This window comes from Chrysochloris asiatica, unplaced genomic scaffold (genome assembly GCF_000296735.1).
Source record: "Chrysochloris asiatica unplaced genomic scaffold, ChrAsi1.0 scaffold00066, whole genome shotgun sequence".
NCBI classification, from domain to species: domain Eukaryota; kingdom Metazoa; phylum Chordata; class Mammalia; order Afrosoricida; family Chrysochloridae; genus Chrysochloris; species Chrysochloris asiatica.
The window spans coordinates 2,761,551-2,771,493 of NW_006408584.1; the positions used below are offsets into that span (position 1 = coordinate 2,761,551).

Sequence of the window (9,943 nt, forward strand, 5' to 3'; positions counted from 1 at the left end):
AGCAGAAAGCCTCATCTTTCTCCTGCAGAACAGCTGGTAGTTTCAAACTGCTGACCTTGAGGTTAGCAGCCCGATTCGTAACCACTACACTACCAGTGAGACAGAAGTAAATAATGATGTATGTACAACCTTGGAACAACAGGGCTCTGGAATACAGGGATTGAGACATGGTTTGAATGGGCAAAAGGGAGAAAATATGTTAAGATGCTTGGCTGTCTTTTGAATCTTGGTTTCACTTGCCTACCATTGTAAAATAGACACTTGAAGGCAAGAGAAAGGAATAGCCAGAAACATCACCATAGAAAGCTCTTAAGTCCATCTTCAGCCTATAACTGATTGGAATACCTAAAATGGGGCTAGAACTTGCCCAGGGAAGGAGACTTCTTGCGGAGCCTTTGCATTGCATAAAACCATAGGTGGAATCCTGATCCTCATCCAGAACCTTTTTAGGTGGGAAATTTCCACTGAAAGGACAAGCAAGCCAGCCTGGAGCAGCTAGAAAAACAGAAGATACTTCTTGAAAGAAAGACCAGCAAGAAAAATCAAAAACAACAGCAGCAGTACAATTACTACTACAAGAACAAGCAAGTTATTTTCCCAGGAATCACCAAGGCAAGTGGCTGGGTCCCCTCAGGGCAAACCCTCTTCTAACACTAAGACTCAAGAGGGATACACAAGCAGGCATGTGATCTGGCTAGTGACCACATTGGTCACCGATAAGGGGAAGTGGGAGGAAAACAACAATGAAATTGTGAACTAAGTCTGACCATGTTCAATAGACTCCTCTGAACCCGGGTTGAGACCTGTTGTCCAGCTGGATGGCAAGACCTGGGGACTCCTGGGCCCAAAGACAGTGACATGGCCACAGAGGACTAGTGCAGAAAGTGAAGGGTCCAGCTGATATGAGGGGAGATGCACAAGAACACCCATTCTTGCAGATAGTACCCACTTGACCTGGCTTCAATAGCTAGATGATCAAAAGTTGACTAGAAGAAGAAAGAAGAGGGGGGGAAAAAGAGTAATCTGCTACAATTTGATGAACTTGACCTATACTTATGGATGTAGTAGCTCCAAAGAGGGAACAAAGCTTTACAAGGAGGATTATTCCCACCCTCTTGGTATGCAGAGTTGACAGAGATGGGCAACTTAGACATTGGCTACCCGAAAGGGGAGGGGGCTACAAAAGCAAGAAGTGACTGGCTTACAAGCTTTCAAGAGGGAGCCTACTTCCAGAGGGTGCAGGAAAAGGTAGAATCTTCACTGAGTGGTTTCCAATCTGCCTGGATGGGGTTGAATGAAAGGAGATGGGAATAAGACTCTTGTGGTACAATAGTGAATAATTACTATCAGAACTGACTGTGAGGGTTGAAAATGTAAAGGCAGTCTTGTTGTTGTTGTTGTTATGTGCCGTGGAGTCAGTTCCGACTCGTAGCGACCCTGCACAGGGTTTCCGAGGCTGTTAATCTTTACGGGAGCAGAATGCCTCATCTTTCTCCAGCGGAACCGCTGGTAGTTTCGAACTGCTGACCTTACGGTTCGCAGCCCAATTCATAGCCACTACGCTACCAGAGCTCCTTGGGGAGTGGTTGATTTTGCAATCCAGGAGTAGAGGTCCCTAAGACCCTCAAGGGAGATGCAGGACTCTACCCAGAGAAGCAGTGATGTCAGAGATGGAGGCAGAGATGATGACATGGTGATATGGAGCAACTAGGGACTTTGGACTCAGGGAGGGAGAAGGGCTGTGTGCTGGCGGCCAGAGGGCAGGCTTGCGGGGTGTACCCATTGGTTGTTTGATGATGCTTGGAGGGGATTGTAATCACTGCAATGAAACAAAATACGATAGGATGAATGTAAACCTAATGTTCTCCCATGTAAACTATCACATAATTCTCAATAAAAACTTTTAAAAAATATATTGCTGGAAGACTCATTAACAACCTGCAATTTGCAGATGATAAAACCTGCTTGCTGAAAGTGAAGAGGACTTAAAACAGTTACTGATGAAGATCCAAAACCACAGCTTTATATATGGGTTCCACCTCAATGTAAAAAAAAACTAAAGTCCTCACAAATGGACTAATAAATAGCATTATAATAAATGGAGAAAAGTTTAAAATTGTCAAAGACTTCATTTTGTTTGCTTCCACTATTAACACTCATGGAAGCAGCAGTCAATAAATCAAATGATGCATTAGACAAATATATTGCACAAGACCTTTCAAAGTGTTCAAGAGCAAAGATGTCAGTTTGATGACCAAGGTGTGCCTGACCCAAGCCATAGTATTTTCATTAGCCTCATATGCATGTGAAAGTTGGACAATGAATAAGAAAGATCATAAAATAATTGATGCATCTGAATTATGGTGTTGGAGAAGAATATTACAAGTACCATGGACTAACCTGTCTGGACGGGGCTGATGAAAAGAGATGGGTATAAGATTCGTGTGGTTCAATACTGAATAATTAATATCAGCACTAATTGTGAGTGTTGCAAATGTAAAGGTAGACGTTTTGTAACAAAAGGAGGGGAGTGATTGATCTTGCAATCCAGGAGCAGAGGACCCTGGGACCATTAAGGGCAGGCTTATGGGGTGTACCCTTTGGTTGTTTGAATGGTTATATATTCCTGAGTGCAAAAACAAACAAACAAAAAGAAACAGAGGGAATGGGAGCAAATGCTGTTAAATGATGATGCATGGAAGGGATTGTAATCATTGCAATAATATGAAATACGATAGGATGGTTGTAAAGCTGATGTTCTCCCATGTAAACTATCACATAATTCACAATAAAAACTTTTTTTAAAGTACCATGTTAAGACTGACAGAACACTGACAGAACAAAAAAATCTGTATTGGAAAGACAGCCAGAATGCCCCTTAGAAACTTCATCTCTCACACTTCAGACATATTATTAGGAAGGACCAGTCACTAGAGAAAGACATCATGCTAAGTAAAGTGGAAGGTCAGTGAAAAAGAGGAAGACCCCCAATGAGATGGATTGGCACAGTGGCAGCAGTAATGGGTGGGAGCCGGGTCAAAGCTGACTTGTGGCACCTAAAAATAACAACAGCAGAGTGGCTTAAGAGATCCCAGAAAACAAGGATTCTAGATGTCATCTAAGTTATGTATTACCTGACCTTGCAATAAGGATGATAGTTGATAGGACTAGAGAGTCAAGCAAAGAACAAGAACTAGAGAGCTAAGCTGATAGAACAAATGAAAGCGAAGTACATATGACTAGAAGATACAAAGCTGTTTATTTATCCAGTCAGAGCTTCATTAAAAAAAAACACCTGTGCTTAATCAGTCAATCTAGGATTTTTGGTGAGTTCCCAGTGTGTTTGCATGTCACATGACCATTGGTTATAGACGTCTACCTAATGAGGGAGGAGCACCTCCACTCAGAACACTCAATCATGGAGAGAGTCATCAAAGACTTAGACACCTAAGTTTCTACTTAGCCCTGAATAGATAGTTAGTCTAAAGCCAACTTCTAAGGATCACCATGACTATAGGTTTAAGTGGGAAATCCCAGATTACATGAGAAATCTAACCATAAATATAACATCAGTTCCAATTCCAAGGCTTTATTTTGAGAGATGTGAGAGATTACATGTTGTACTCACATTCCCTTTCTCCTCATTCATTTGAATGAGTGAAAGTAGGATGCTGAATGCAGGGGCACAACTTTACTCCCAGCTGCTAAAAGACAACTGAACTCATATCATTGGATCACAGGTACTGTATACCAGGTTGTTGTTTTCATTACATGTCATCAAGTCAGCTCTATGTAGGGTTTCTGAGGCTGTAGTCTTTCTAGAAACAGAAAGTCTCATCTTCCTCTCTTTTCATTGCCTCATAAACATGGGTCTCTCCTTCCTCCGTGCTTTTTTGTCATGCTGTCGACAACTGAGGGACCATCATATACTGACTGCTTATTCTGTACAGCTATATATATGCTTTTTCATTTAATCCTAAATGTAATTAAATGCATTATACCCATTATATAGAAGACAGAAAAGCTGAGTACATTTCAAAAATTACACATTTAGAGACTAACGAAAAAAATATTTGAACTCAGTTATGTCTAGCTCAAAAACAAATCTCTTTTCCCTTCTATGCTAATCTTCTTCTTCCATGTTCCAAAATCTGCCTTTCTAAAATTATTATATCTTTCAAGGTTTAGTGTAAGCTTCAGGAGAGGAACGCTTTCTTGTCCATTCCATCCCATAATAATCTCTCACTCTTTTAACTCAGTATTATTAACTCAGTGTAGAGTTCGTTACAACTCGTGGCAACTCCATGTGTTACATGTTCCATGGGATTTTCTTAGCTGTAATCTTTACAGAAAGCCATTCTTTTCTTGGGGTTGTGCTACTGTCCAATGAATGTGTGGTGAGGACAGTACTGCTAACGCCTACACAACACACCTGCATCAACTAAAGCTCTGCTTTATGTTGGTGCAATTTTTTTTTTTTTTTTTAACCAATGGATACTCAATTTATTAAAATAGTTGACTCAAGCATCTGCAAAGGTGACTTCAACCTCTACTCCAGGCTCAATACTGATGGAAGTGATTTACTTAACAATCTCAGAAGGACCGTGCAAGTTAATGAGTCGCTTATGGATTCTCATTTGGAAGCTGTCCCAGGTCTCAGAACCTTCACCACAAGGAGTCTTCCTTGTTGTGATTCTCAAAGTCTTGGTAGGCATCCTAACCGGGCCCTTCACTGTCAGGTTCTTGTCGTTTGCACCTCTAATCAAGTCAGCACACACTTTCTCCAGCGATTTCACGTTGCGGCTGGTTAGAGTAATTCTAATCAGGTGAATGGCCACTCTGGTTCCACCGGCGTCTTTCCAGTATCCTTAAAAACCATGGCTGCGGCGCAGCTTCGTGACCAACTTGCTCCTCTGCAAAAGCGAACATCGATGAGTCAGGAGCAGGAGTGGCCGAGCGATATAGACCTTTCCTCTGCCATGATACTACGTTGACTTGAATTGCAATCTTTAGGTTAGTCCTCAAGTAGAAACCTTTTGAGTCACTCAGGAACCTCCATAAATATATGGTAACTAATTAATGTGGGCACCTCCATCCTCCCACCAAAAAATTTTATTCTCGTTCCCGTTGTTATGAAGAAACACTCCCATAAGGTTACCGTAATAAAGAGAAAAACTGCTAAACCTTGCAAATTAAACTCTGTAAATGGATTGAAGTTCTTTAATTATTAATTTTCTGTAGCATCTTTGCTTGAGAAGTAACTACACCAATGTTCATGAGATCATCTTATTAAGGTTTTCCTTATTTCCTTCAACTACTCTCATTTTCAGAGGTTAATTACCTGGTTGTAAAAATGCACTCCAGAATGAAATTCAACCTATGAGTTCTCCATCTTGTGATGAATATTTATCAGTTTTTCACAAAATAGAAAGCCATCTGTTTAACCAATTTCAATACACACTTAAAGAAGAATTTTAAAAATAGGAATGTAGAGGTTCATGGATTTCAAGTACTTTTGAGTATTTGTAAAACATTATGACTTTGATGCTTGGAAAAAATATAAAGTGGTGCTTTCAGCTGTAAATCAAATAAAACTGAACTAGAAGGGTACCTTTAAGACATTTTTTGATCATCCACAATGCTGATCATTTGTGGGTCATAGAAACAAAGGACTTATTATTTTTGAATGGTTCAATTTTTAGTAAGATGAAGCGCATTTAATTAGAGAGTGCATCAAACAGAATGTGTTTCTTATTAATATCACATAACGTATACTACAAAACCTTTCCCTCTTCCAGCCTAACTCCCATTAGAACAAAACTAAGCATGTTGACAGCTACAAGTTAGGAAGGTGTTAGACCAATAGTCTCCCCTTTTGAGAAACTGAGTCATTAACTCACTATCACTTTGCAAGTTTTCTTCATATACCAAATTCATGGAAACAATCTCTATTCTGCAGGGTTTCATCACATGCAAATGTTAAAAACCACAGAACACAGCTCTTAATCAGCTAGCCCTTCAATTGTGCTCACTCTGTGCATGTATGTCACTCCTATTATCATTAAAGTGAATAGAACTTTGACTTATTTTGCACATTCAAATGAGGCTGGATGTCAATGTTTGTGGTTACATGTTTCATACAAATTATATTGTCTCATTGTGTTTATACGTATTAGCATGTTTAGAATTGAGTATTTTCTTCTTCTGTTGCTGTTATTGTTAAGTGTCATTAAGTCGGTTCCAACCCATAGCAACCCTATATAGGGTTTCCAAGGAACAGCCAGTGAGCTTGAACCACCGACCTTGTGGTTCAAACTGATTTTGCAATCCAGTGCATTAACCCACAGTGCCACACCAGGACTCTAGAGCAGAATAAATCATGAATTGTTTCCTGGAAAATTTTTGTATAAGTTATTTCCTTTCTTACCCTAAATACCTGTATGCTGAGCAAATAATCCAAGAAGCTGGGTTATATGAAGAAAAACATGGCATCAGGATTGGAGGGAGACTAATTAACAACCTGTGATATGCAGATGATACAACCTTGTTTTCTGAAAGTGAAGAAGACTTAAAACATTTACTGATGAAGATCAAAGAACACAGCCTTCGGTATGAATTACATCTCAATGTAAAGAAAAGAAAGATACTCACCACTGGACCAATAAACAACATTCTTATCAATGGAGAAAAAAAATTGAAGTTGTCAAGGACTTCATTCTTCTTGGATCAACTATCAACTCTCATGGAAACAGCAGTCAAGAAATCAAACGACAGATTGCATTAGGCAAATCTGCTGCACAAGACCTTTTTAAAGTGTTGAAGAGCAAAGATGTCAGTTTGAGGTGCACCTGACCCAAGCCATGATTTTCAATAACCTCATATGCATGCAAAAGCTGAACAGTAAATAAAGAAGACTGTAGAAGAATTGATGCCTTTGAGTTATGGTGTTGGAGAAGAATATTGAAAGTACCATGGGTTGTCAAAAGAACCAATAGATCCATTTTGGAAGAAGTGCATGCAGCCTGAGTTCTCCTTGGAGACCAGGATGGCCAAACTTAATCTTTCATACTTCAGACATATTGTCAGGAGGGACCAGTCGCTGGAGAAGGATATCATGTTTGGTAAGGTGGAGGGTCAGAGGAAAAGAGGAAAACCCCCAATGAGATGGATTGACCAAATGGCAGCATCGATGGACTCAAGCATGGCAACAGTAATGAGGTTGGCCCCAGATCAGGCAGTATTTCATTCTGCTGTGCATAAGGTCACTATGAGTCGGTACCAACTCAATGGCAACTAACAACAACAACATCTAATGTCAGTACTTCCATTTTCAGAATTTTTAAGAAAATTAATGAAATTTTTAGAGCACACGTTTGCCTTATTTTATTACTTATATACTGTAGACACTCAATGTTTATCAAAGAACTAATTAATTGAGCCCAATTATCTTAACTTAGGAACCAAACCCATAATAAAAAGGAGCATACTCAGAATGAAATTCCAGATAAAAGTTTGGAAATCTAGGCTCAGATCTACCTCATGTAACTGATTCCACTTAAAATCTGAGTTTGCATCCCAAAAAGAGATAGCCTTAAGGCTTTCAAAATATTCAGACAGAATTGAGTGTGAGGGTTGGTGTAGCATAGATGTGACTATATCTTTAGTAGAAGCAGGTGGGGCTTTCCTTTACATAAAAAAAAAAAAAGAGAGCGAGAGTTATGAATCCTGGCGTGGCATTGTAGGATAAGCACTGGACAGTTAACCACAAGGTCGGCATTTCAAACCCACCAGTTGCTCCTTGAAAACCCTATATAGGATTGCTATGAGTCAGAACTGGCTCGATGACATCAACAACAACAACATCAAAGCAAAGCAAAATTAGTTAATACTAATTCATTCTAAACTTCTCCTGCCCCACCTCCATGCCTACTTCATTTGTTAAGTGCAGAATCACACCCTGTTGAGGAATCTAGCTTGTGATCTGAGTCACACATTGGAATACAACAAAGAAGTCTGATGTTAAGGATTCACACCTCAGTGAGCTAACCTTACTTCCTACTTGGGTGGATAGTGAAAGAGTAGAAAACAACTAAGCCTGTGTTGGGAAGGAGTCAGGTTCCCAACTTTTATTAAGGAGTGTATATAAAAATCAATGTGCCATGCAAACATTGCCTAATACCTTCTCACAACATCTAGTAATTTTTTAAAAAACATACAGTGAGTCTTTAACCTTTATGCCCAATACATTTTAAGTGCAAAGAAAGCAGAGACATATGTTTGAATTCACTAAAGTATTAAACCCACCACTAGTCTGTCCATTTGTTGTACAGCTTGCATGTAGCTGTGATGCTGGAAGCTTTGCCATAGGTATATGTGAGAAGCACCTCATAACTTGGATGAGCCTGGAGAACATTATGCTGAGTGAAATTAGTCAGTCACAAAAGGACATTATTGTAAAAGTTTAAGAAGTGTTTCTAGACTGAAAAAAAATGTTTTTGATGGTTACCAGGAGTGGGAAGCACCACTCATCTGTCAATCTGTTGAACTGTGTTGCTTCCATGTTGCTGTGATTCTGGAAGCTATGCCACAGGTATCTTAAGTACCAATAGGTTTATCCATCATGGACAGGTTTCAGCTGAGCTTCAAAAAGAATGCAGACTAGGAAGAAGGAGAAAGAGACTACTTCTAAAAATTTAGTCACTGAAAACCTTATGAATAGCAGTGGAACACTGTCAGCACTAGAATACTGAATACAGAAATATGATGAGGAACCGCTGAATATTGTCAGATATAGTGCCAGAAGATGATATCCTCAGGTTGGAAGGCCCTCAAAATACAACTGGGAAAGAGCTGCCTCCTCAAAGTAGAATTGACCATGATGCCACAAACTGAGTAATACCCTCAGGACCTTCATTTGCAGATGGGGCATAACTCAAAATGAAGATAAACAGCTATAAACGTCCATTAATAATCATAAAATAGAATGTACAAAGTATGAGTCAAGGAAAATTAGAAATTGTCAAAAATGAAATGAAACACATAAACAACAATATCCTAGGCATTAGTGAGTTAAAATGGACTGGTATTGGCCATTTTGAATCTGACAATCACATGATTTACTATGCCGGGAATGACAAATTGAGGAGGAATGGTGTTGCATTCATCATGAAAAAGAATATATTAAGACCTCTCTTGAAGTACAATGTTGTCTGTGATAGGATAATATCTGCACTCTTACAAGTAAGACCAATTAATACCACTATTATTTAAATTTATGCACGAACCACTAAAGCCAATGATGATGAAACTGAAGAATTCTATGAATTTCTTCAGACTGAAGTTAATCAAACACGTAATCAAGAAGTATTGATTATTACTGGTGATTGGAATAAAAAGATTGGAAACAAAGAGGAAGGATCAGTCTTTAGAAAACATGGCCTTTGTGATAGACACGATGCTTAAGATCGCATGATAAAATTTTGTAAGACCAACAACTTAGTCACTGAAAATGCTTTTTTAAACAACACAGAAGACGGCTATACACATGGACCTCACCAGAAATCAAATTGACTGCATCTATAGAAAGAGATGGTGGAAAAGTTCCATATCATCATCTAAAACAAGGCCAGGAGCAGACAATTGCTCTATTGCAAATTCAGCCTGAATCTAAAAGAAAATTACAACAAGTCCACGTGAGTCAAAAATATGACCTTGAATATATCCCATCTGAATTTAGAGATCATCTGAAAAAGAGATTTGATGCATTAGACACTAAAATTCGAAGACCAGAAGAGTTGTGGGATAACATCAAGTACATCATACAGTAAGAAAGGAAAATTCACTTAGAAAACAAGAAGGAAAAGACCAAAATGAATGTCAGAAGAGATTCTGAAACTTGTTTCCAACATAGAGATGCTAAGGCAAATGGAAGAAATGAGGAGGT

General features: G+C 39.0%; 1 pseudogene; it reads right to left on the reverse strand.

Moving 5' to 3' along the window:
- Positions 1 to 4,520: 4,520 nt before the first annotated feature.
- On the reverse strand, positions 4,521 to 4,879 carry LOC102833909 (annotated as a pseudogene).
- Between the last annotated feature and the right edge of the window lie 5,064 nt (positions 4,880 to 9,943).